The sequence below is a fragment of the Monomorium pharaonis genome, chromosome 8 (assembly GCF_013373865.1).
Source record: "Monomorium pharaonis isolate MP-MQ-018 chromosome 8, ASM1337386v2, whole genome shotgun sequence".
Classification (NCBI taxonomy): domain Eukaryota; kingdom Metazoa; phylum Arthropoda; class Insecta; order Hymenoptera; family Formicidae; genus Monomorium; species Monomorium pharaonis.
Window position 1 is genome coordinate 7,449,055 of NC_050474.1, and position 21,345 is coordinate 7,470,399.

The following is a 21,345-nucleotide window of genomic DNA, read 5'->3' on the forward strand; positions in this document are numbered from 1 at the left end:
CGCGGAAATAAAATTCGTTTCCCCACGAATATACGAGAGAGAGAGAGAGAGAGAGAGAGAGAGAGAGAGAGAGAGAGAGAGAGAGAGAGAGAGAGAGAGAGAGAGAGAGAGAGAGAGAGAGAGAGAGAGAGAGAGAGCGAGCGAGAGGGAAAGAGAGAGAGAGAGAGAGAGAGACGTTGGAGGAGGAGGAGGAGAAGGAGGAGGAGGCTGCGCTTGTTGATATTCATTTGGTACGTCACTTCTACCCGATGCGCGTTGCAGCCCGCCGCCGCCGCCGCGCGCGCGGGGGCTGCGTTCGCCGGAAACGATTCGATGTTCCTCCCTCTTTCACCCCTGCCCCGTGCACCGCCGCCACCCATCCTCCTCTCTATCCACCGCCCTTCTCTATTCCGCACAACGAGCGCAGCCGTAATGCCGGCGGCCAATGCTCGCGAAAAGCTGACTCAGGCATCGCCGTATGGCCGGGCACGGTGCATCGATCGCCTTCTCCGCTGCACCTCCTCCACCCTCGCGAGAGAGAACCTCACCCTCCTACCCCCGTCTACCCCGCGCAGCCCCGTCGCGCGCCCTCCTCCTCCTCCTCCTCCTACCGCTGCTTCTCCTGCAAAACCCGCCCGCAACCCTCTTTGCTTGCACCTTGTGCCAGCGCGCGGCCGGGCTTTAGCCCCGTGGGCTGCGCGAGTATACCCGATTTAACGTTATTACGCCGACGATTTGCGCGACGCGACGCGACGCGACGCGACGCTATGCGACGCGGGGCGACACGGCGGTTACGCGAGCCGCGCCGCTCTGCCGCTGATTGGAATGCGCGAACGCGACGATTCACGCTACCATGGATTTTATATATATATATATATATATATATATATTTATATATATATATATATATATATATATATCTTTCTCCCCTCTCGCGCGCGTCGCGGATTTCATCGAGGATCGATCGCCGTGCGTCTAACGCGTAGTCGATAACGACCTGCGAAATAAATGTAAAATACATGTCTGCGATTCAGAAATAGCATCGATAAAATATGTATACTCTTCGCATTTTATCGAGACATTAGTCATAAAAGTGGGATGTATGCTGTTTGAAAGTGTATAGCGTAAATACAGTATAAGGACGCATACGCGAGACGCCGATGTATAAATTAATATTACAGTTTTACGAGCCTCTCTCTCTCTCTCTCTCTCTCTCTCCCTCTCTTTCTCTCTCTTTATGGAATTTTCGCGCGCTCTCTTATCGTACGGCTTCAAGGTTCTGGATGTCGCAAAACAAGATTCTTATTAACGCCGCGGAGTCAATTATCGTAACAATAGCTCATAATTAGGGTCACACAAAGCACGGGAAAGATTATGTATAATCGTTCACATAACGATAAGCAATCTCCCTTCCCTCCCCCCTCCCCTCTCTCTCTCTCTGTATCTGTCTCGGCTACAGATCGGCAAACGAAGCGACCGTAATTATAACACACTTAAGTACTTAACTGCGGAGTAACGGGGAGAAAGAAGCGAGCGAGGAGAAGCTCAAAGAGCGTAAAGTAAGTAAATAAGTACAGTCGCCGAAGTTTGTGTCGCTTCAACCGGGGGCTGGGGATTACTGGGTTCCGGTTACCCCGAACTCGGTTATCGTGAGCTGAAAAGATGCGAGAAACCAACTCGCCGCGCGCGCCGTGTCGCGCGACTTCGAGAGGAGAGAAAAAGCGAGAATGGTGGCCGACAGTGTCGTTGCAGATGACGTCGAACCACGATGCACTCCGGTCGGATGGTTATTTCATGCTAGTAGCGATAACATTTTCCTAGCATTTAGTTAATGGACGAACACTCTTTTTCTCTCTCTCTCTCTCTCTCTCTCTCTCTTTCTCCCTCTGTCCTTCTCCCTCGCTCGCACGTGACGCTGCGCACGTGCACGAGTCGCGCTTGGCTGTAGCGACATTAAAACACCGGCGCGGAAAAGCGCGACGGTCCTTATTATTGCGCGAGCAAAAGCGAGTTTTCGCCTATCGCGACTCATGCGTGTGTATACATGTGTTACGGGCGATATCGAGAGACGTGCGAGCTATTCGAGTACGAATCGAATCGATTCGGGAAAAGGATGAGTCGAATCTAAATTCAAATTCCAGCCATTAACTTTCCAAGAAATCCGAATAGAAACACACGTATCGCCATCTTATAAATATCATATATTTAAAATCCTTTTTTAAATAATATAATATATATTATTTTCCTCGCGATATAGAAATCCTTTTGTTATTACATTAATACTCAATTTAATAATAATTATGTTATTATTGCAAATCATACATCAATGATTCGATTCAAATTCAAATTAAATCGATTCGATTCCAAGAAAATGTATTATGTGAATATGTATTATGAAACCCCACGTATTATGGAAGTTTTCGGAGTGGATTTCGATCGAAATTATTCAATTATTTCTTATTAGATTTATATATTGCGTTTTCTAATGGAATAATTCCGGTTGGAATCCTGAACGGTTTCACAATACGTGCCCTGTTCGGACTGAATTCCAATAGGAATTATCCCATTCTTTCCTAGAAAGCATAACAGAAATCTAAGAAATAATTGAATAATTCCGATCGGAATTCATTCCATCTCCTAATTCGTCCTGACGTTTCTCGTTCGTGCGAAACACCTTTTGCAGCCGATTGAAACGTTCATCGCTTTATTAACGATAACAATTAAATAGCTCGCGCACTTTCAAGCACCAAAGTCGCACGTTAGTGAATAATTTGTAAACAAAGTCGATGATAAATAAATTTTTTTAATCGACCGGATACCGAAAGAAAATGACTCTCAATGAGTTCGAAATCTTTATTGGTTACGTTAGGTGTAATAAATATACACGACACGAAACGATGCATCATGAGTCAGCTCGTGCAGCACACAGGTGACATTTTCTAACTAGGAAAGACACCAGCACGTCGCATCGATTCGCGACGCGGAGCACGTCTATCGCTAACCCGCGCCATTCCGCGATAATAAAGCATTATTTATCGCGAGAGACCGCGGAGACGGTTCTCGGAGCCGCCGCGATGTGTCACAATAAATTTCGAGGAAACTTTCGTCGCGCGCGTTTTTTTTTTTTTTTTTTTTTTTTTTTACGCCAAACATTCGTTCCACCTCGAGGTTCGCGATCGCAGTTTGCGAGCTTTGCATAGCAGTTTTGCACGCTAACGACCCGGGACGACTACGTCTGCGACGTCGTTTCCTATATAAAGAGCCGATAGCACAAAATTGCAAGCTAGGGGCTCTATCATCGCAAACTAGAGCTATTTCGCAAGATTTCGCAGCGCAAAACGCGCTACACTGTAATCTAACAGTTGCGTCAAGTCGCAGGCATAAGTCGCACAAATCACGAGCGCGCGCGCGACGTAAAATCACGGCCAATTAATAGCACGGGGACCCCGAGGTATTTCATCGTTGGCAGAAAATTACTGAGAAGCCGCAAGAACTATTGGATGGATATATTCCGATAACCGGTTGCGATATCGCGCTGAAATAAATCGCGCGACGCGCTCGAATGTCCATAGTCCGCTTCCGGACTCGGCTCGTGCCCGTGGAAGCCTCGCTATAATGTCGAGGTCAATTATACTCTTTCTTTCTTTCTTCACGACCTCCAGACACATAGATAGACAGGAGGCGGACGTAATAGAGGTTAACTTTACTTCTCAATTAACGCTTAATACACATCTTAGGATATTTGCGTCCCTAGCATTTTTCCTCTTTGAAATACTAGGAACACCTGGATAAACGGACAATGGTTTCTCTATACTCTCCCTTGACAAAAAATTTGGTATTTAAGAGACTGGCCTAGTGCGTTGGCGGGTTTAATTTGTGCGTATATATATATTCTACATCCAATACATATTCTACGTCCAGGCCTCAAAAAATCACCCTAGAATTCAACTGACCTAAGATGTCTCGCGTATAAATTGAATATTTTGTATACAACTATGAAACCTATATTTGCTTTATTTTCAATCAGAAATCTTGTTCATATAGCAAGGATTTCACAAACTATTAAAATAAATAAAATTTTTTAACAATAATTTTAAATTTAAATGCTAAAAAGACATTGCTATTATATTTACACTTGATTTTTTAGAGAATATTGAAAAATGTTTTCTGTTGTTAGTTTTAAGCTTTTGCAACTTTATAAATAAAAAAATTGTTTTAAATGTAAATGCAATATAACTTTAATTTATACACACTTACCTATATTAAAAAAGTTCATATTCAGATTAATAAATAAGTTCATTTTCTTAGACATTAGAATTTTCATTTTCGTAGTTTAAAATGTCTATTTTAAAATATAAAAGTATTTTTTCTTAAGTAATTTTTTAATCATGAATTTTTATATAAAAATGTATATTTCTCTGATCAACAATAACTAATTATAAAACGTTTATACAATTTTTTTAATTCAAATGCCCTGCTTTAGAGATGTTAAAGTATATGTACACTGAGAAAAAAAAATTGTTAATTTGACTATCTTTCAACTAAATTAAATTTATTTAAGTAATATATATACACGTTTCGTGTCGTTCACGTACGTCGTTTATTTTTATCAGTTTTAAAAGTATATAAAAGTTGAGTGATTCTTATACTGAGAAAAAAAATGTTGCTAACTTGACAAAATTTTAAATATATTAAAATTTAAGTATTTCAGTTAAATACATAAATAGTTGAACTGGAGAAATTTAATTTAGTTGAAAAAAATTTTGTCAAGCTAGCAACATTTCTTTCTCAGTATAAGAATCACTCAACTTTTATATACTTGTAAAAGTGATAAAAATAAACGACGTACGTGAACGACACGAAACGTACCGTAAGCGTCCAGAAAACGAAGGTGTTCACCAAGTGTTAGTTAACTGCTCGCGAACTCACGCGACTCGGACGGAGATCTCGGAGATAGAAACCGTTCATTCTCAATGACACAGGTTGAAATCGATACGCGTTAACATCGATGGCTCGCGCGATTCGGAATGGTAGGAGATGAATAAATAAAGACACATATTATGATGTCCGTGAACATAACCCCTCTCTATCGTGTTTTCGTTTGTAATCAAATGAAACTTTGTTCCCCCTCCCCTTCTCTACCCCTCCCTCTCCCTCGCACAGCTATTGCAGCTGAGTTTTCGCTCTCACGGTCATACGAGAGGTATCACGCAGATTCGCGCGGCATTTATCATTAATATGATTAATTAGTCGAGTTTAATCGGGAATACGGGAAATAAAAATAACAGAAATATATATATTGTCAAAATGAATTTTTGCCCCGTGTTTTATTTTCGTTGGCGACAAACTCCATTAATAATTTTGCGACAAACTGAATTTGCGGGCAGTTATCGGGTGATTAATCGATCGGCGCGAAGCTACGTATGTTTTTTTTCCCCCCCGCCCGTTAATGGTATTAAAACCGAACTAATTGCAGTTGACATTCTACTTGGAGGTGATGCAAGAAATAAAAGCGGCCGTTCCATTTGCACGTCTAGCACGAGTAAAGGGAACATAAGAACGTGAAAGATTAATGGAAAGCTATAAATCACGGCGGTACAAGCTACCGATTCCGAGTCATTGAAACTTTTATGGATGGGCAGACCACAATTAAATCGATAACGTTAATGCTCATTACATAGAAACCCAACCCAGAAACGCGATATAGAGCGTTTTATAAATATTTCAATCTGCTCCGAATGTGTAACGACGTGTCACCTTGCGCCCATCGATCGCCAATGGGTTGGGTCATATTGTTTTCTATTAAATAAACAATATTATTGGCGAGTATAATCGCCCGCCGATTAGCAGCGTGATTATTACAACATAACTTGACGCGCGGCAACAAATTCAGACGGAAGGAATCGAACCGGACGGTCGAAGCTTTTTAGTTTTTCAACTCGCTCGCGTACAGCGTACCGTTAACTCCGCCATATACGTACGTATGTGGATTCAATATAAACACAAATGTCTATTTTCTATATAAAATGTGGCAAGAATGCGATACGGCCGCCGGCGGGTAAACAACGTCAAACCCGTTCGCTGTAATCGACACGAGAATGGCAGAATTAACACGCGCAAAAATCGACGCGGGTCGTTCGTTCCGGGTCCGGCCGGCGAAGCTTCCATTTGCGTTTTCCGAATATTCCATTTGACGAGCTCATCCATTTTTGCCTATCCGGCCGGTGCGTCCTCTCCTCGCGACTAATGTCACGTCGCCAACACAAGCCGACACCGCGATTTCACGATGGGTATTCGGATCACTGAACTTACAGGCATTCAGCGCGAATGAACGAATAATAAACGCGGATAAACGTGGATTCGCGCGGTGGACGAAGGAGAGAGAGAGAGAGAGAGAGAGAGAGAATAGAGCGCCCAAGTTCGATTCGTCCGAGGGAGAGAAAAACCGTCGGGGCCTAAACCGCCGTTAAATCGCTCTCTTCGTTTGCAACACCTCTACCTGCCCCTCGAATGAAATCGCGTCTATTGTGCGAGACCCGCGCGAGAAGGACGGGTATAAGGGAGAGAAGGGCAAAGAACAACCCTTCTTCTTCTTCTTCTTCTTCGTGGCTGCGTCGTTGCAACCCCTCGTGAGACGTGCCGCGCGAGGAATATCGGCGCCGAGTCGCGTTTTTTTTTCGCCGCTCTCTCGCCAATCGATATTTCCGGTTAGAATAATTGCGACGCTACTCTCGAGCTGCCAAAGCCAGGATCAATACTCGTAGAGTATGTAGGTACAGGACAGGCATTTCACACGTTACCCTTATTCACACGTTCGGAAATATAATTTGCAAGATTTGTCACGACGGTGAATTGCAGCAAATAAAGGTTCAATTGTCGACAACGTGGCCCTCGAACAAGGGATTCGACAAGGGTATCCCTGCACCAAAATTAAAAAAAAAAAAAAAGGAAGATTGCACCGCGAAGCGTCGGAATGTATGCGAGAACGCTGAGCCGTTTTATCATCGTTTCCACAGCAGGATTCGTTCCCCAGGATCCGCATCCGCGGTCACGTTATTCCTCCCGTGGCTAAGACGCATAGCGCTGCCGAGGATTAATGTCATAGAGAAATCTCGAGCGGCACTCGGCTCCGGGGAGTGGATGCCAGAGAGGCGAATACGAAAAACACCCGTACATCCTCGGTGCATTCTATGTTTACGGGCTGTTAACTGCGTGCGACTGTCTCGAGTTACATCAATAAACACGTACATAGATGCGCGCGCACGTGCAAGCGCGGAGCGGAGAGGAGGAAACAAGAGGACGCGCGAGAGCCGCCGGGAGGGAGGAAGGGGAGAAGAGCCGGACGCAGGGAGGGGGGGGGGGCGAAATAGAGAGACCATTTATTATTATTCACCCGGCTCGTCTTACATCAATAAATATTTATCGACGTCCGGGCGCATGCGCGTCTCATGTGAGCGAGATGCGCAACTAGGCGCATTAGCATAATCGTCGAGGCGGATACGAGACGAACAACCGAAGCTTAATCCCCCCCTTCTCCTCCCCTAGAAATGAGAGGTCTATTTAAAAATTTATAAAATCCAAGTTGCAGAAACTATCGACAAATCCCGTGAAAAAGTCGATCAACTTTTTTATTAATGCTTATTTTAAAAAAATTCTTGGCTATACACTAAAGAAAAGAGATTATTAATAGCTATTAAAGTGAAACTGCCAATTAAATATTTGAATTGGTTAATACACTGAAAAGAATGCTTGATTCAAATAAATATACTTATTTGAATAATTATAATTATAATATTTCATAGAAAATAGAAAAAAAATGTTTATTTAAAACAAGTAACTTTCTATAATTTAGAAAATATTACTTATTTGAAATAAATATTATTATATTATATTAGTATTATTCAAATAAATATGTATTTGAATCAAGCATCCATTTTCTGTAGTGTATATAAAATACTTTTGTCCTTCTTAATATTTAATAAGTATTGCCACGTACAACAATAAAACCAATCGTCTTTCATAATATTTACTAAATATTTAAAAGAGAAAATTATGGTTATATTAAACGAATATTTAATTGGCATTATTTCAATATAATCATATTAATTTTTTTTTCGATTTTTGATCTTTGATCTTATTCCTTCACAAGAGAGAGAGAGAGAGGGGGGGAGGGGGAGAGAGAGAGAGAGAGGAAGAGAGAGAATCTTCCCTTATTTCGCGGTATCCGCACGAAACCTCGGCGCAAGAGACTAATTGGATTTCGCTCCCTCGACACGCTAATGACCGTATTCCATTTCCGCGGCTCGAGGTAGTCGGCACGATGCATCTCCTCGCACGATCTTCCGGCGGTCGGTCGCGCCGGCGGCATTCGAGCGAAAATCGCATTACCGCCGCGGTCGAAAGAGTTCCGTTCCCGCGAGTGCTTAGCGCAAATATCGGGAAACGAAAGACGGAAAGAGAAAAACACTGGGGCGCGCGCCGAGTGGATTCGAGGTATTCCGTCTCGCTTTCGTAATCCCGCTATACCTCGAGATACGATTGAATCTACCGCCTGCGTTATAAATTTGATATACGACGAACGATAAGTCGTGGTGAATAAATAGGCTAGCTGTAACACGTAAAGATAATGTACGACGCGTTCGTGATTATATCTCAACTGAAACTTCGGCCCCTGTGATTCAACGATAAATTCACAATTTAATTTGTATTCGAGATTTATATTACAAGATTTATATTACCACGTATTCATCCCATAAATACTTTTTCTGCACAAATCAACAAAAAGAAAAAAACAGCTTTCACACACTTCAATGAGTAAAAATGCGCGTAATTAGATCTCGGAAAGTAGATTTTCGGCAAGGCGTGTACTCGAGATGAATCGTCACCCTGTGCTTCCGCTTATATATTTAGCGTTTCACGGTTTTATTCTGCAAGTTTGTACGTGACGTTTTTTTTTCTTTTCCAGAAACGGTAAACAACAGGTGCACGGCATATAATGCGCGCGGCAACGCATTACTTTCTTCTACAGCTCCCCGAACAGTGCTCCGTTGTACGCCGGTACATCAATCGCACAGATGCACTCCAATCGCCTCGCACATGCACATCGTTCTTCCGGCAGCATCGATTTCGCGGAGTGTCGAGAATGTTACCGACATCGCGATCCCCACGCAGTCGACCCGAGGTGCACGAGCGACGTTACCGTCCGCCAATCCGCGAGATGCGGCTGCAAACACGCGGATGCATACGATTCGCATGGTGCAATACACAAGGATCCTGCCGTACATTTGAAAATTACGTCTACATGAAGTATTTACGTATCGATTTACTGTATGTATTTACGCGAATCTTTTTCACGTAGACAATAGAGACAGTGCAAATTGCAGTGACTTGCGCGTATTGAAGACTTAATTTAGCTATTATTTTGAAAATAGAGAAAAATAAACTATACCAATAAAAATTTTATACTGTCTATCGCCATAAAAAATTAAAATATTAATTTTCTTATATTTAAAAAAAAACTTAAAAAAATCGTTACATTTTTGTCACATATCTTATAAGGGTGGAAACTCATATGGCACATAATTTACAAATAATATTATACTTATAAAAAAACGTTAAGTGATATAACTTATAAAATGTGTTTACAAAGTTTATTAGAGAATAAAAACGATAAGTATATATACCGAGCAATAATAATGCAATAATAAAGAAGTTAATATGTGCATGTAGTTGTAAACTACAATACTTTATGTGCTCCACGCAGATATAAGTGTTGCGTCCCAATCATAGAGATTTTATATACTACGGCATAAATCCCGCTCGCAAAAAACGCCGTATATATTCCGAACGAATAGAATATATGTCAAGCTGAACAAATAATACAAGGGCTAAGTATTCGTATTTTTCTAATTCTTTGTTATCCCTCTATACTTATGTATATGAAATAACCATTGACCTTTTACATCCCCTGGAATAACGTATATTTTACGTAAGTCATAAGTCGTGATCGCGCTACCTACTGCATTGTGAAACCGATTCAACTCACGATGTTAACTTTCGTTAATATAAACAGTAAAGAACAGTAAAGAACTACAATCGCGATACAATATAACAAGCATAAAGACACATAACAGAGTCGTTGCGGGCAAGTTACTCCTATAATTAAATAACATAATACAAGAAAATAATCAAGTTATAAAATTGTTAATATATGTATATAACTTTGTGCAAATAAAAATAAAAATATATAATATTAAAAATAAGTGACAAAGTGCAAAATTTTCACTATATCTGAGGAAATTTGATTCTTTAAATAATCCATAGAGTATCCGTTCATATAAATGACACGTAAAGTACAATTTACATAATCTACAATGTAGATTCTACATCACACGCGCATAATGTACATCATTTATATTTTACACGTAAACGCTCTGATGCAATTTATTCGTTTGCCCAACCTGGGAAAATAAAAAAATATATTCGTCTCGCGTTGTTAAACATTCTGTACCTTTTCTCTCAAAATTATATCTCAAGCAAAGAGGCTCAAACACTTCCGCATTTAATTTAATTCTTCTACGTCCCAAGGTTAAATAAATTAACAGTCTCTTTCCCCGAGAAAATTGCACGCAATATAATTATAACTGTGAAATAGATGTAAACTATAAGCACCATACTCCGTGCACGCGATTACACGTATTTTCGTCTTTCTGCATCGAGTTAATTTCGCGCGCGGCGCGCAAAGCCGACTTTCGGAATTGCGCGCCTCGCATTTAATTAACGAGAAACGCTCGATTGCGAATCCAAGCTGCGCAGCGCGCTCGCGGACTTAATGACGATATTATTCGGCTTTGCTCTCGCGACGAGCGGTGTATCGCGACGGACGAGGAGTGCAAGATAGAGAGTGACAAAGACGGGGAGACGTGCGGCGTTGCGTGCGACCTACATCGCTCGAATCACCGCGCGAGTCGTTTTATCTATTTTTAAGTGTGGATCTATATTCTTTCTCTCTATCTCTCTCTCTCTCTCTCTCTCTCTCTCTCTCTCTCTCTCTCTCTCTCTCGACGTGTGTGCAGACCGCGATGCGTGACGCGAGAGGAAGCGAGGCGGTTCCGCTCGGCGGAAAGCGAGGTATTTAAAACGGAGCGTTATTCGCGAAGATACTCGGAACTTTATCACGTGTTAGAGGTGTGCAATCTGCCGATCTTATTAAAGGCTTTAAGGCGCGATACGATCGGCGCGGTTTAAGCGCGGGAACGGGGCAGCGCGTAAAATTCCAAGGCAGCGTTGTGTGACGCGCGTGCATGGAATCTCCGCGTTACTATCGCGTGTGCCGGCGGTTAAACGAAACAGAAATAACTGTCACCACGCGAGATAAGCGCCAGGTCGGATGGGGTATCGGCTGGACGCTCGAGGCGTGAGAAACGAGCGATATTACCTGCCGATTCTCGGCAAGCGCGATTGTTAACATCGCGGGTATGTAGCAAGAATCGGATTTATATTAGACACAGCCCGCAAATGAAATTAACCGGCGAATTCGAACATTGTGAAATTCGATTCGCCGTTTCATTAAATCGTTAATTGCTCAATTTAAAAAAAAAGACCATCGGCATTTCGAATGTATAATAATACATTCCTCCTCGATATCATTTCCCAATTAGTCGAAGGAACGAAGAGTTAAAAAAGCGAGGGAGGGCAGCCTATATTTTCCACGGTCGATCGATAAGACCGCGATGTATTACACAGCCGCGAAAATGTAATCCTCCTATCGGGCTGCCGCTTCGGGCTCGACGTTGCACGCGAGCGAGCGAGCGAGCGAGCGAAACGCGGTGTTTGTTTCGCGGAACGTGCGATTGCGTCCGCGCCGGGAAAACGGACGACAACACGCGAGGGGTTTAAAAGCGCGGAAAAAAATCACAAACGCGATTGAACGTCGCCGCACGAGCGCGGCTGACAAATTTTTGTTTCCCCTCTCCCCCGCCCCCCCGCGCGTAAACGCGGAACGATCGATAAGCGGACGCGTCGAGAGTTCGACGCCGCCGTTCGGGAACGGAGCGAAAATCGGATTGCGTTTCGACGTGGTACGTATCATCGCATATACGTCGCGACTCTGTCCCGGTCCGGGTGTGAGAGAGAGAGAGAGAGAGAGAGAGAGAGAGAGAGAGAGAGAGAGAGAGAGAGAGAGAGAGCCGTGAGAAATGCTGTACGCTCTCCCGGTTCCGTGTATTATTGAATACTTGGCACAGATCGCGATGGAGAAACGCGCCGCGCTCACTCTTCCGCGCTGTGCACTTACGTGATCTTTGCATGCGCCCGCCCGCAGTGACATTTAGTTACAGGAATGCGCGGGAGCGTCGACGCCAACACGGAATGATGCACCGTAAACAATGACGCGGCGTTGAAACTCATCTTAATCGGCTTATTAGTCTTCTCTGTCTCTCTCTCTCTCTCTCTCTCTTCGCTCGCCGTTTATCATGTCGTGTTCCTCATATATGCGTTTCGCTTAAAGCTTCCCGGGGTTACCATTAAGGCAGCGAACGCATCGACGTTCTCTGAGAGAAGTGACGATACGAAAATCAAATTAAATCTGCTGCCTGACGGGGCTTTTCCCGCGAAACGGGACTATTACATTAACGTTTGGATAAGCGTTATCAGCACCCTTGCGAATCTTAAACGGAAATAAGGTCAGTAGATAATCAATGATACTGTCCGATAAATTTAAATCTTTTTTTCTAGACAAATCAGATGATTTTTAATTCTTACAGATGTTTGTCGTTGAAAACACAAGTGAAATGGCTGTATACATTTTAATTTTGTTCATGATGTAAAACCAATGTAATTATTATATTAAAATGCTGAGCGTGTTACATTTACTATCGAATTGGCCCTTAAGGTATGTCACGAGTATTCCGTGTCCAACCAATTTCTAACCATAAAAGTTTTTGCAAAATTCTAGAAATTTTCCATTTCTTATTAATTCCTTATCAACTTTTAAAAAAAAGTTTGTAGTAAGAAAACTTTTATGCGATAGAACCATCAAGGCAGTCAATTTCTCTTTGTAAACAACTTTGAGTTTATTTCTGAGTGACTCATGTTTTTTCTCAACTCTCCTTTTATTTGTGTACAGGAAAAATTTTGTAAAAATCCTTGTATTTTCCTCATATTATCATTTAAATTTTCATTACAAGTTTAATTAATCTCTTTTTTAATTATGTTTCTCCAAAGAAAATCGTTTATTAAAAAATGACTTTGTAAAGCAGAATTACGACGTCGAATAGTATTATGTGCGAAACAGGTTAACGTGGAACCTCTTGGAAAAACACTGCTTTTATCAAAATATTAAAAAACATTGTTTTTGCGATATTCAATTTTTCCCATTTATTAAAAATTATTTTTATATGCCTATAAAATTAACGAATAATTATATTGCAAGGAATTTGGCATTCCTGTTATTTTCCAAAGGTTTGTCAAAACTAGACAAATCTTCAATTAATGTATTTATTATAAAAAGTTAAAATTTTTAAGTCAAATAATCAATTCGTAATTAGTCTTCGATAATTACATCATACATTTTATTTTTTTTCCAAAGTGAAGTAATTTATGAAATTTATCAAGATTTTAAATAGATGAAAAACTAGCCGATGAGATCAAGAAGGTACCTTTATTGTCTATCATACAGTACATGTAACAGTACCGTAAATCTTTTTCTCAAAAATTCCGAGTATACATTGTTGCGCGTTGATACCTGGATCAATTCTGTCAACCTGATTTTACATAGGGATAAATCCATGGTATACGCGCGCGACACGCGCACAGCATCCGCCCCCGGCCCCCACCCCCCTCCCCGTGCGTCCCGGACCGGGCGACCTTGCGCTCACTCCCGCACAAAAGCGATCCGTCTATTGATTACGCGCGGGAGGCGGGCACTTGCCAATTTATCCGTAGGCAGAAAACGCGCCAGCGCGGTGTCTCTCACCGCGTGTGTGACAATAGAAAAGCAGGAAGCCCTCCTCTCTCTCTCTCTCTCTCTGTGTGTGTCTGTCTCTCTCTCCTGCGGATTCCATGCAATCAATGAGCTCTGGCGGTGGTGGCGCGACCAGCGCGCGGATTAATCCGGCTTTACGACGTATTTTTTTCGTTCCGGCTCTCTATTCCGCCCTCGCCCCGCGTACCCCGCGCGCGGCTCCCCCTTCGTTCCGAGCAAGCCGATATCCCCGGCCTCGTCGTCGTCTCTCCCATTCTTTTTCTCTCTTCCTTTTTCCTCGGTCCTTTTTTATCCTCTCCCTTTCCGCTTTCACGTGGGGGCCTCACCCGGCATCAAAATACTGCAGAGAGCGCATTAAGAGGCAAAGTCGGTCCGCCGCGCCAATTACATTCGAGACGATCGTAGTTTTCCCTTCCCGACTTCAGCGGCGGCGGCCGAATGAATTCCACGAGATTTAACCGACTCAGGGCGATCCGACATTACTTTCACCATTCCTTACATGTGTCGTCGAGGGAATAAAGAATTATTATTTTATTCGAAAAAAAAACCCGGTGTCGCTCAAAATGACGGTCGAAATAGTCGCTGGAAGCGACTTCATTCTTTTTGTGTGTGTGTGTGTGTGTGTGCGTGTGTGTGCGCGCGCGCGTGGATCTATTAACACGAAAGAATTTGCTAAATGTTTCATGTTAATGCGATTGCGTCGATTAAGCGATTGTTCGTGTTCAGGAAGGCTCGAATAATGAATATGCTAATTGTAATCACGGCGGCGCGCCGTGTTTTCTAGGATACACGCACGTCCGCGCGTCAATAAATACGAAACTTTATGGCGGAGGAATGTTTTCAGGATATCATAAATTTGCCGGCATTCAGCCGGTGACGCAATTATTCAAAATAATCGACCGTTTCGCTTCGAAGGCGGCTTCTTCTCGGTCGACTTGTGCGTCGCGGCGACAAACTTCTTATTGCTCGGAAATGTCGCGCGCGTCCAAAGTTTAAGAAAACTGCCACGAAGAGGAAAAAAAAAAGTATAACTGTCGCCGCCGTCGCCGCGACGACGGTGAGAAAAAGTTTTCAACTGGGAACCAACAAGAGACCGGGTGGCAAAGTTTTGCATAGTTATTCCGGATTATTAAATAACGTTACCCCACCTCGTATACCCACGGTAAATAGCGGCCACAAATAGACCGGGCAATAAAAAAAGCGGGTATGACTAACTCGCGATGTATTTTCCTCCTTTATGAACAACTTTACTCGGCACGTTTCATCATTACGTTAATGCCGATGGAAACTTTATATTAAGCGAGAGGGGGGAGAGGGAAACGCATAAGCTCGTTGCGTCGCGATGCATTTGAAATATTTGTCGAGATTGACAGCGGTGACGCGGGAATCCGGAGCGGCGGCGGCGGCGCGAACGCTCCGAGCTCTCGTTAAAAGCGCTGCGCGAAACTTTTATCGCGCGTTAAATAACGATCGGGAAGCTTTGTGTTAATTAGCCGGGCGCGTATTTTACAACTTTGCGGGAAGCACGACGTAGCGCGAGCGGAGGATAAAATTTATCGCGATGCGATACAAGGTGCAATCTTCCCCTGACGTTTTCGCCGCGCGCGAGCGCGATGGTCGAAAAATGCTGGAGGAGAAAGGCGGAGATGTACTACTCCACGGCAATTGAGTACTAAATTGAACTCTACCTGGAAGTAAAAGAAATCGAGGTGCAGTCGCCTCGTTTCGACTTTCACATTGGGCAATTCGATTACGAGTTATGAAAGCGATTTGCACGGCGCGATTCACCACACGTGCGTTCAACACCCACTTCTGTGTGTGTGTGTGTGTATGTGTAAAATAAATTCGCGCCGCACCGTCGCGTGAGACTTTAATTTTCGAGCAAATAAATTCGCGCGCGACCATCACGTCGTATACGGAAAACAACGTTGTCGTGTCATACAAATTCCAAAGCACAGTCATACGTCTTAGGTAACGCAAACTTCTTGATTTAGCGGTCTTTGCCAAGGTTACTTGCCTTACCTTTCCTTCAAAGGGATTTCTCAGCACTTTGAATACGTTTATTTTACGTAGTAAATTTACTTCTAAAAACTTACATCTCTAACCTTTGACTTCGGCTACATATAGATGTTCTAAGATAAAGATACTTCTATTCCGAAAAGACAAACGATATAAGTTGTTATCTGTAACGCGTAAATCAATAACAGCGTGGAAAAAGAAACAAATTTATGGTTAAATATTCCTATTGAGGCATAAATAGCTTTCCACGTCGCATTATCATATTGTGACTCATATTATCGTCGTACATAAGATAATTTTCTAAAATTATAAATGCGATACTTGAAACGGCACGTAATATCATTAGTATTTCGATAAAACGTACAACATTAGTCCAACTCATTATGCAATATTAAAAACCTGATGTTTACAAAAAACTTTGAACAAAATAGATATATATTCAAAAAACCATCAAAACATGTTAATTTTCTATTATTACACTTATTGTTGCAAATTGCGAGATATTAATAATGAATATTCGCATTATTTCTTTATGAAAAAATTATACACGCGATAATTGTTTGCCGCGATACGACTCTGGCATTATATTTTCCTCCTCTTGCGAGCATCTCGAATAACACTCATTTCTAATTTGTGTTTCAAATAGAGGATGATTTGTAAATTGCGTGAATTACGAATACAAAAAAAAAACCAGAATTAAACGAATATAGAGGAAACACAAATGAAATAATGTGAAAATGTACGAGCACCGCGCGCTCGTATAGATGCTCGATACGGATTTGCGTCAGTAGTCAATTTTCGACGACGCGATAATTACGTTTCCCATTTCGTGCCACTGTTCGCTCCACTTTTCACGCTGCGCTGACGCAAAAGTGCTTCTTTTCCAAGAAAACAAATTAAAAAGATTGGCATCGGCGGGCAGCGCTGGCCCAAGTTAATCGTAGAAGTAGGAAGCGAGCACAGAATACGCCGTGCCTTATCGCGCGATAAGCGCACTCCAGACGCGCGCGCGCGCGCTTTTATATCCCGTAAGGTTCATAAATTAAACGTAGCCAGTTAACATCGAAGAAACAAGAACGAGGAGTGGCTGCCATGTTGGCATAGGGGTCGGCGAGGAATAAATTTAAACACGTCTGTCTAGCACCTAAATGCGTCTCGCGAATTATCGCTCGATTTGCGGGGACGTCGTTATTATTATTATTATTGCGCTACTCGCCGCATTCGGAGAAGAGGAGAAGACGATAGAGACCGAGTGGAGGGGGGAGAGGGCACTTTTTCCCGCCGCGTGCGAACGCGATTTTTTTTTTTAATCATAAACGTACGATATTAAGAGCGGAATGACGATAAATTTTTATCGAGGGGAGAGGGGCTCGGCGTGAAAAGGTTCAACTTTAACGTGTTTCGTCGCCGGGCGAGCCTTAAAATTAAACGCGCCTTCATCCCGACTTCGCCTCTCACGAGCTCTCACGAGCGGACCGTGAAAGTTTTATGAATCCGGCGGAATGGCTCTGCAAATAGTTCGAATGTAAAGGATCGCGCGCGAGCGTCCTTCGTTATATCAAGCATCGTTTAAAATTAATTCCGCGGAAATCCGCGTCGCGCACGTTAAGAGCGATGATAATCCGCGATACGTATTATATTCGCGGTCGGAGAATATTAATTTCCGGGATCGGCGGGGTTGAATTAATCCCTGTTGCGCATCCGAGAGAGGGTGGGGGAGGGGGAAAGGGCAGCGGGGGAGAATAGAGATAGTTAAATCGATACAACATTACGGGAGCAATAATGGGTTTCTATCGTTTGCTGCCGCGTCGGAATTTAGTACGACGAACAAGGAGCGATCGGCGGCGGTCGGGGCTGTTGCGAGCCAGGCCACTTGCTCGCTCATTCAATGCGCTTACGTGGGTGGCTCGTTATCAGCGCAAATTACCTTTGCTCCTACGCGCTTAATTTAGTTCCGAGCGTGCAATAATAATGCTCGCATGACGCGCGAAATTGCTGTGGATCGATGATAGCGACGATTCGAGATCAAATCGGTGGGTTTCTGCCGGCGTGGCAGCGGCAGGATCGCGATAGGACGTTCAATAGCGATATTGTCCTGCCCTTGTGTGCTCGGCAAACTCGGCAATAATGTAACGGAGATCCATTGTAAAACAGTCCAGCGACGGTTGCACCGTCGTCTTCCTAACCCCCGCCCCTCCTCGAGTGCTCATAAAAATTAGTTAGCGTTATAATTGCAGAACGAGATACCCAACTTCGATAATCTGGAGTAACTTTTACAACTTTTATTCTCTCCTCTGATTAAAATTCTTAAATGCTCGTTGAACGCGAGTTTGAATAGCGAATACGATATCGGTAATAAAATATCGTTAGCATGAAGCCGTGCAACATTCGTGCAGTAGTTTTTCTAAATAAAAAAAAAAAAAAATTGCAGACTACTTCAGTATACCACTTTCAGATGTTCTTCATATAATTCACGTTTCTCCTTTATTATATCAACGCTATCACGATATCACGTAGAAAAGTCTTGAAATCATTTCCATCATACGAGCATGAGCAATTAAACACGCAGTGGCGTATAAAAAAAGAGTTCAACGGAGTAATAATACCGCATGGAAAATATTGTCACGGGTAATCGCGAGCAAACACAGATTTTTCAAATGTTTAACGAAGGCTTATCGCGACAGCGTGTACAGAGAGAGAGAGTGTGTGTATGTGTGTGTATATGTGTGTGTCTTTGTTTAATCGCTACGCGAAAAACGCTACGCGGTACATATACTTCGAACACGGACCAGGTGCGTATTCCTGATGGTATCGGCTCGGAAACACGCCACGCGGCGCCGTACTGCGTACAATCAGCACCGTAATAAATTACGTTCCGCGTATGTTCCTCGCGTAGATCCTCAACGACAGGAAACCAAAAAGAGATATAAGGCGCGTCTGAAAAAGATGTCCGTCGACACGTACGTGGGAAAGACTATCGTTGTCGACGTTAAGGAAGGGAAAAGGGGAAGAACCGAAAGAATGAAACGAAGATAGGTCCTTCGGTACTCCGTAAATACATTGATCTGCATTCGGCATAAAATACCTTTGATTTCGATTAAAACACAATCGCAAATTTATGCAATTTAATTACATTTGCGAAATACAAATAGGAAATGCCAAAATCACATCGAATCGTACGGGCGGGAGCGATAAGTTTATTAATTAATCAAGATGTATAAATATAGCTCTTAATTAACACCGAACGGGATGATACTATTGATTCAATTTTGATTAAAAAAGAAAAAAAAGAGAGAGTATCGGTATCATTAAATTTGCAGCGATTGCGCTGATAATTGAGGAGAAATAATTTACGAATGAATAAATTACGGCCTCGCGGCGGACGCGCGCGTTCACCGACTGTCGATTTGTACCAGAGTTTTGGAACAAGTGAAAACTATAATTAGCCCATTACCCAATACTGAATACGTTGAAAATGATCCAAGGCTTCGACAAAAATATCGTGCCGGTCGCCGACTGAGCTCTATTCGAAGCGGACGAGTCCCGCGATTGACGCTCACGCGGGATTTATAAACTTCGAGGATTCTCTTACCGCGGGGGGGGGGGAGGGAGGGCGTGTCAACTCTACTTAACTTTATTAATATTTCAATCAGAGGCGCGGTGTAGACTCTAGCTAGGTGGAAACTCATTTCTCGCGACGAGAATATCACGAATTCTTCAATGACGTAAATCGCGCGTGGCTAAGTGCCACGAGTGCTTAGCTGGCAATTACCAATTTCTCAGGTTCTGCATTTATCAATGTTACATTTCTCTCGCTTAAATGAAATCGAGTTGGATAATCGAGCCTTTGGACATTTTTTACGAGTACACATTTACTCTACGTACAATCTACTTTTTAATGTCGAGTTTCCTCATGTAACTTGTAAACTTGATGCTTTTTATTCCTTACTTTTACGTAACAATTATATTAATATTCTGTGAACACATTGGGTGCTTTCCATTTAGTAACACAAGTCGACACAAGCATCGTTCTATCTTTTTTTATGTTCAATGAGTAACAAAGATAGAACGACACTTGTGTCGACTTGTGTCGTGACATTAAATGGAAAGCACCCATAGTTTCTCGTCACCTTCTCTACACTTAAAAAAAAAATTTTTTTTTCGCGACTCTTACATATCCTTTAACATTTCTAATAAGTATTTGTATAATTTATTAAACGAGAAGATTAATTACAGCTTAGCTCTTAGTTTAAAAAAAAAAAAAAAGAAAAAAGTTAATATTATACATGTATTTATTTACCTCTTTAGCGTTTTACATTTTCGTATGACAAAATACGGAAAACCTCCCTAACATATGTAATCGAATCTATTGTTAACTATTCTCGACATAGATCGAATCTGCCAATTCCGACGCGACTACCTATGAGACGTAATAGAGCGTTGAACAAAGCGAAACGGTTTCCGATGCCCGCAGCTATTTGCCAAAAGAAAAGTCCTCGGTATCGGATAACTTGGGCCAAAGTTAGAATAGTCTGATTTGAGTTTCGTCTCGTTAGAATTCTACATGTTGCAAGGCGGCTTGCAAATTGTGTTGAAATAGCAGCATTTCCATCGATGATGATTTGGTGATATTCGTCAGGATTTTCTTATTTCTTATATATATATTTATAAACATCAAAAGAACGCACCAACAAAGGAGAAAGAAACGCGAAAAAAGATGAGAAGAATTATCAAAAAGACAGGGAAGAAGACGGAAGATCAGAGCACAGTGGGAGACACGTGACATTTATGTGGTAAAGAAGCCTGAATCGGTCACTGTTTTTGATTTTCCAGCGTTTCGTTTTACGAGACCACCCTTCTAGAACGTGTTCTTCGAAAGACCGACTCCGTTTCAGACCTTCCTGTAGTTTCGACGATAGTCATCATGAATGTAAGCACGTGGGTCCCCTTTGTTAATTTTGACAGCATCAACACTTCCCTTCACCATTGGATGCAATTGAAATTTAGAAAAATTAGCTGTATCGATACAAAGTGAAGATACTAAAGAAGATATTGTTTAGTATATATCTAATAACAAGTAAAACATTATTCCGTAAACAGTAACGTAATTATTACCGGCGTTATACGTGACTAAATAGAGCTCAGCACTTTAACGAGGCGTTTTGTAATGTTACAAAAACATGTACCTAAACGTACACAAAAATATTTCTACACATACATCGCGAGAAAATTCTTTGATAAATTTTTATCGTTGAAAAAATTTAAACTAGGATATAATTCTAAGAGTCTCCTTTCTGATTAATAATTAATACTTAAAATAAATCAGTTTTAGGATCGGTTGTTTCAACTTCTTGGTAAACTTA

General features: G+C 42.2%; 1 protein-coding gene and 1 long non-coding RNA gene across 5 annotated transcripts in view; one reads left to right on the plus strand and one right to left on the minus strand.

The window, feature by feature from the left end:
• Nucleotides 1–21,345, minus strand: part of LOC105829932 (polyhomeotic-proximal chromatin protein) — a 260,143-nt gene that overhangs the window by 227,842 nt on the left and 10,956 nt on the right. The gene's annotated exons all lie outside the window — the stretch shown is intronic.
• On the plus strand, nt 1,158–19,589 carry LOC114254740. Its single transcript, XR_003626069.2, has 2 exons — nt 1,158–4,570; nt 4,862–19,589. It is a non-coding gene; the product is annotated as an uncharacterized LOC114254740 (long non-coding RNA).